The sequence below is a fragment of the Berghia stephanieae genome, chromosome 3, assembly GCF_034508935.2.
Source record: "Berghia stephanieae isolate SIO BIC M18660-M18661 chromosome 3, UCSD_Bste_1.3, whole genome shotgun sequence".
Lineage (NCBI taxonomy): Eukaryota > Metazoa > Mollusca > Gastropoda > Nudibranchia > Aeolidiidae > Berghia > Berghia stephanieae.
In genome coordinates, this window is record NC_088362.1 from 51,102,639 (window position 1) to 51,110,138 (window position 7,500).

At 35.6% G+C, this 7,500-nt stretch overlaps 1 protein-coding gene across 1 annotated transcript in view; it reads right to left on the bottom strand.

Annotated features, from left to right (window-relative positions):
• LOC144967955 (uncharacterized) overlaps positions 1-7,500 on the bottom strand; it is a 44,995-nt gene that overhangs the window by 36,783 nt on the left and 712 nt on the right. The window lies entirely within an intron of this gene.

Here is a 7,500-nt window from a genome sequence, read left to right on the forward strand (position 1 = left end):
AGCTCTGGCTACTTGGGTCATCTATTGATCTGAATACTTCAAGACTTGTTCGCGTTTGCCTGAAGAGCTACTCGTATAATTCTATATCTCTGGTTATTATTATTATTTTGTGTGTTAAAGTTAAATATATATGTTGCAACAGTAAAACATATCACTTTAATGCTATTCAAACTGTCAGAATATGCGTCACATGCTCTGTGCAAATTTGGCAACCCATTGCTTGTTTTCATTGCAAACTGTGAAAAACTCGCAATGTTTGTAGAGAAAGAAAGACTATACCAAACAGGCACTCATGTATTAAAATTATTATGTTAATGTATTGTGAAATTAAAATAGATAGAGACGAATCTTTTGAGCCATAAAGATAAAATCGGTCCGATAATAAAGTCTGTAGGAGCGCGCAAATTAATCTGGCAACATATCGGCCAGATGGCGATTCCCAAGGCTAAGTTCAAATTAAGAGCCTAACAGATATTCTAAATAACCATTTCAGTCAACGGGTGATACAATTACCCCTAATTTTAGAAAAAAAAGTTTTGCAAGGTGCTTATATTATACCAATCTGTAAAAGATAGTTTTATAATTTTTTAGATTTTCCAGTAATTCTGTGCTCGTTGACTAAAATTTAACATCGGCTGCGCGGAACAATGTCAACTCTAAGCCCTATTAAAAAAAGCGTAGATTAATAATAATTTTCGTTAGTTTAAACGTTTTTCAATTACAAATGAGATATAACGTGACCATAAAGAGTTGAGTTAAAGCCTATGTCAAACAATCACGAATGTAAAAACAAATCAAACTGAATAATTGAACTTTAATGCTGTGATTCATGTCCAGTCTAAAGATTTGAATACTCTTGGTGGGGTGTTTTCAAGTCAAAAAGGTCATAAGATTGTTTGAACTCACCATTGACCATAATGTGTGACCCACCGACTCAGGCCGATATTAAGTCGGGGTTGTTCAGACGCTAAAAATGTTGAATACATAGTCATAATTATGAAGTATGGGTTTTGTTGATATGTTTTATTCAACAGTTATACTTGCTTGAATTGACAAAAAAGAAAAATCTGACATTTCTTGTCTTTTTAACTCTCAAATCACTTTTTAGCATCATGTTCATGGCCATGTGGTCTCGCGGTAAAACACTTGCCTTCGGACCAGAAGGTCATGTGTCCCGAGTCCCGCTCTGAGCGGCGCATCCTCCCGAGCCTTGGAAAATGCTTTTTACTAACATTCTCTCACCGTGCTCAGGTGTTAAGTGGATTGTTTGCTTTTAAGGGTTTTACGGCGCTTGCAACACATTTAGGTTATATCAGCGCCAGTAAAAAGGAAGAAAATGGGATAGTAAAAAGTTCTAGAATTAAAATTAAAGCACCCAAGATAAAGTAAAACAAAGGGGAACTGGGAACAAATAGGGGTCAGATGCAGACTCCAAGAGCATATCATCAATGTACTTAGTTTGAGATCACCTATAAGTCTCATCCGGATACAAGCACAAAATCCAACAAAGAGGAATACAGCCAAATGCTTTCATTATATATTTATACACTCAAAATAATAAATATAATAATACATAACAGAGAGATGATTTTCAAGGAAAAAAATATCCTTTCCCAAAACAATAACTATGCATTCGACTGTTTCCCTCCCAGCCAGGACTCCGGCCAGGGCCAGGACAAAACCAAGTAATCTCATTCCAAGACAAAGACAGAAAGCATATTGGAAGACAGATATAAGGGGATAGATGACACAGTATGTATCTCCCTGCCCACTATGGGAGGTCAGGAACCCCACCCATGTGTTAAGTGGAAACCATCCCGTTAACAGCTTTGTCTCTGTCTGAAAAAATATTGTCATAGCACCTAATAGGCGTCATGTTTTGTCCTACATGTAAAGTGTTGCTGTTGGCGAGAGATCCCTTGTAAAGCGCATTGAGCACGTTTAGTGGATATTGCGCTATGTAAATGCTAGAATTATTTAAAGTATGGTAGCACAGTGATGGGTGGCAATAAATTAACTCGGGTGACTTGACTAACTCAGGGTCAATAACTCGACTAAAATGGACTCAAACCCGGTACCCTTCAAGACACAAAGGGAAGAACAAACCGCTGTGTTACGCTTCCCCAATTTAAATAAATATTGTCAAATCTAGTTTCAGAACTAATTTATAAACTGTGAATATCATAAATATAGTCAATTGTTAACTAATCCATAAACTGTACATATCATAAATATAGTCAATTGTTAACTAATCCATAAACTGTGAATATCATAAATATAATCAATTGTTAACTAATCCATAAACTGTACATATCATCATTATAGTCAATTGTTAACTAATCAATAATATTGTAAATATCTTAAATATAGTCAATTGTTTGCTTGTGTAAATACCATAGACTTCACTGAACTAAGTCAAAGTGACCTGGCCGACACTATATGTTTTATAATCAACTGATTAAACGTTTGAAGAACAATTTGGATTGCGACTAATAAAGAGTAAGATACCGGATTTTTAAACTGTCAAAATTAAAACAATAAGTTTTAAAAAAGCAGACTCTATTACGGCAACGTTTATAGAGAAAATGATGATAAACTAAATTACTTGGCAATATGGTACTATGTCGGGTTGACCCAGAAGCCGACAATGGATTTGAAGTTAATTAAACTCAAAATCAATTTCAGCGAATCCATATCGCAGCGGTTATTTACATATTATAAAGCAAGCAATAAAAAATAAATCGAAAAAGTTATCACTGTGGGTCGATCACATGACGGTAAATTATTGTATAATATAGCAAATGAAACGAGTGGGATAAGCAAAATCAGCTCTCAGCCTTAAAACGGGTCTTATTTTAATCCGCAGTCCATGCCGTTTCGAGATTAGCTTTTCGAAATCAAATGGTTAAAATGACCAGTGAAATTCTGATAGGTTAGGGAAAAGACACTGGTGTTAGATAAAGGCCTGAAAAAAAGTGTGTCTGAGGTTCGACCACTAGTCTAAGCAGACTGATTTTGGGGGATGGATTCATTTTGGTATTTTTCTCTCTGCTTTGTCTGGCACTGGTTCATGCACACTTTTCAGATATTTGTAAGTGAAATATTGAGAAAAAGTGAGATGAGAAGCTAATTTCAGGCTCAGCTTAAATGGTTATGTTAGTGAAGAGGTATCCTTCAAAGAGCTAGCTTAAAGCAAAATCTGAGTTGGGGCGAACACCAAAATATTCGATTTGGATAATCCTATGAAGAAAAAAACCCAACACTTTGAACGGAGTCATGAAACGGAGCCTATTAGATAAGGATTTGGCGTAGAGAATAATTTGAAAGGAAGCACACGATGAGCCAAAATATTGTGTAAAGAAAGCAGTGCAAAACTATTGGAACACAACTCACACTCATTCATTCCCAAGACCGGATGGTTGTCGGTGAGACTTGCGGGATGCAGCCTTTGCAAACCCGTGCAACATATCTTGGTCATTGGCCCTATCTATCAACTCATGCAATATCGATCCCGCCCATTCCTTGATGTTATCCAGCCACATTTCCTTTCGTCTTCCTCATCTCCGTTGACATTCCGCTGCCTATCATAACTGTCTTGCACAAGCTGTCATGTCTGACCAGATGTCCTAACCATGAACGTTTTCTAAGGTCCTCCCACCAGCTTTTCCCACATCTTCAAGAACATCCTTGTTAATTCTATCTTCAAGATATGACACAGGTAGGATTTCCCGCTAACTCTTGCTCTCAAACACATTGACTCGTCTCTCTTGTTCCGCATTCATTGTCCAGGCTTCACAACCAAAGTATAGTAACACGGACAGTACAATTGACCTGTACAATCTGAGTTTTGAATGAAAGCTCATCTGGCTTTTTCAAATAAACACAACTAAATAAGCTCAAATTTTGTTAGAATATACTTTAGATACTTTATAGAAACGTATTAAAAACGCTTTTAAAATCGGCTCCACTGAATCGATTTTTAAATTAAAAAACATACTTTAACCATCCGCATTAAGGCTTGCATCAACACTAAGAATAATCAACTAGGTATCTTTAAAACAAACGAATCACAACCGAGTACCAAAGTGACAAATTCGGGAACAAGCACTGGTATAATATTAAATATGATATGTATGAAACAATGCCAAAGGAAAAAGATGGAAATTGCAAAAGAAAATTAACTCTAAAATTCAGATTTTCATAAAAACCAGAATGGTACTTTCGCTGTCACAATATAGATATTTGTAACCAAGTCAATATACAACTCTCTTTTATTAAAACTAGTCGAGAATCAGCGATAGTTGCTATTACGATGACTATTACGAACAGGCACAGCTATTTTAATTATTATAGTACTGTATTATTGTACAACTATGCAGTCTTGATGTATGAAACTCGCCTTCGGATCGGAAGGTCCATGGTTCGAGTCCTGCTTTGAGCGACGCATTGTTGAGTCATTAGAAAAGGCTCTTAACTCACATTCTCTCGCCGTATAAAACCTGGTTGTTAACATGACAGCGTTGTCTCTGTCCGAAAAAAAAGTAACATCGCCTAACAGATGTCAAGTCTCGTCTTACATGTTTAGTGCTGCGCGTGCTGTTGGCTAGAGATCCCTTGTAATGCGCTATAAGTCCGTTTAATGGATATTGTGGTATATAAATGGTCAAATTTTGCACTTTTTTTAAATTGTGGAAATTAAGATGATCAAGACAAATCTTTTGAGCCATCAAGGATCACTGTCAGCCTGGTATTAAATCTGTAGGTAAGCCAGATGGTCATTTTATAAACAGTTAAAGGACCGATCATTATGTCCTGGCAGATTTTCTAACTAATCATTTAAGTCAACAGGTGAGAGAATTATCATTAATTTTTGAAAAACGGTTTGCAAGTTAGTCGTATATCAATCCTTTCTTTAAAAAATATAGCATTGTGGAGAACATTGTGCTTATTTGAGTCAATAAAAAAAATGATACGGCGCACAACTCTACTGAAAGATTTGAAAATTAGAAATGTATTTTTTACAGATAGATAAACAGATAACTTGATTTCCTTTTATAATTTAAAGTCAGTTTGAAAGTTCGTTGATTCACACAGATATCATAAAATACGTACCGATGACACTAACACTCTCAAAATCAACCAATTTCGTCACTGTAAAAAGTTGTCAGTTTGCGTCATCTATTTATGACATCAAGTATTATTATTACTTCCGTTGTGTTGTTGATTTAGCGGTGATCAGTGATGTTATGTAGTAGTATGTTCTAATTGCGTGTATGTTTGTGTGTGTGTTTGTGTGTGTGTTGTGTGTGGTGTATACATGTGTGTGTGTGTGTGTGTGTTGACATTTTTCAGCAAATCGTGGCATTCATAGTGATATTATTCACTTGATCACATGAAGGTATTTACACAAATTTTAAACAAGTTTCACCGATTAACAACGTCAACTAATATTACTGCTGATATTACGGTCGTTTTTATGCCATCGATGTGATAATTATTGCCCTGGGAAATATTTAATTAAATGTCGGCAAACTGTCAATTGTATCTGTCTAGCTTCTAGTCCGAACAAACTTGATATTTTTCGCGTCTGTTTCAGATTTTCATTTGACCTCACATAAGTTAGATAAAGGGGAGACATCCCGAAAGCTCCTACATCCCCAGTATTCTTTCAATTTGTATTTTCACCGTTGATCTTTTGTCAGGCGTTTATTTATTCAATTTGCCATCATATAGATTTGTGAGGATTTTTTTTTCTATTAGGGTTAGTCATAAGTCTTAGTAAAGGTGCTAGGGGGGAGACATTCCGAAAGCTCCGACATCCCCAGTATTCTTTCAATTTGCAGTATTCTTTCAATTTGTATTTTCACCGTAGATCTTTTGTCAGGCGTTTATTTATTCAATTTGTCATCATAAAGAAGCATTAAAAAAATCTAGAACAAATCTTGATAGATTTGTGAAAGTTTAAAATTTCCTAATCTGACCATTGTTTTGATTCTCGGCCGCCATTTTAATTTTTGAAGTATTGAAAGGTAGTGCAAAGCAGTCCGAGGGTTTTTATTTCTATTAGGGTTAGTCATAATGCTAGGGTGTTTATTTTCCTATTAGGGTTAGTTAAAGGTAGTCTAGGTTTTACTTTTTCTTGGGGTTAGTTGAGGGAATATTATCTAAGTTGTTTCCCTTTGTAGGAGCTTTCGGAAGGCCTCCCAAGTAAAGCGTGGTAAACACTTGTGACTTATTGATATTGATATCTACTGACTGATAAACTAAAATCATGCCGAATAAAGCATGGCAGCGACGACAAGCACATCGATTAAAGTGTGCATCTAATCGTAATCAAGTTAATCAAGAAAATGATTCAGACAATATCGAATGAAAATAGTTCTTTCCCCGCGAAATTGCGGGCTTTTCATAGTCTATAAAAAAATAATTACATAATTTTCAGATTTGCCAGTAATAATAGGGAACTATAGTATGATGTCAAAATAGTGGTTCCAATCTCCTTGGAAGTGTCAAACCAGTCCTTCGGAGCAATAGATACATACACGGTGAAAATAAGTTTCTAGTTTCAGAGTGATGGCATCTTATTTTCTAGCCCAAAAAAATGCCGGTCATCTATAAAGATCATCCATCCTCGCTCCTTTACCACCCTGTAGTCACAATGTTCTGCCCATACATCCTTCTACTAAAATAATTATGCCACGTTATGATTCAATATGAAACATATTCATAGTAGTAGTAGTAGTAGTAGTAGTAGTAGTAGTAGTAGTAGTAGTAGTAGTAGTAGTAGTAGAGTAAGAAAGAAGAAGAAGAAGAAGAAGAAAGAAAAGAAAAGAAGAAGAAGAAGAAGAAGAAGAAAGAGAAAGAACGGAAGAAGAGAGCACAGAAGAGAAGTAGAAGAGAGTATAGTAGTAGTGAAGTATAGAGTAGAAAGAGTGAGTAGTACAGAATAGTAGTCGTAGTAGTAGTGTAGTAGTAGTAGTAGTAGTAGTAGTAGTAAGTAGTGTATAGTGTATATTGGTGGTAGTACTGGTGGTTGTAGTAATAGTAATAACAACGATAATTAGAAGATACGAAGAAGAAGAAGAAGAAGAAGAAGAAGAAGAAGAAGAAGAAGAAGAAGAAGAAGAAGATTGTCTCACTCATGTCAAATCGGACAAGACGCGTCAATCATTACACTACAGACATAGTATTATCCATATCTCAACACACATAGACACACGCACACACACGCGCAAAGCAAAGACACAAACACTCGGAAACACACACACACAAACTCATTTTCTCTCAACCAAGAAATCCAACACCATCAATGAAATAATTCAATAAATTACAAAATGGTTTTACATCTATCTAGAAGGCTACACGGCGAGGCCGGTCAATCATTTACACACAATAATAAGACTGCATTATAAATTCATCACCAACAGATCAACATGTCCATTGTCAGAACACACAAAATTCACACACTATAAATGTTATTATTATATACAATTTTGTCTA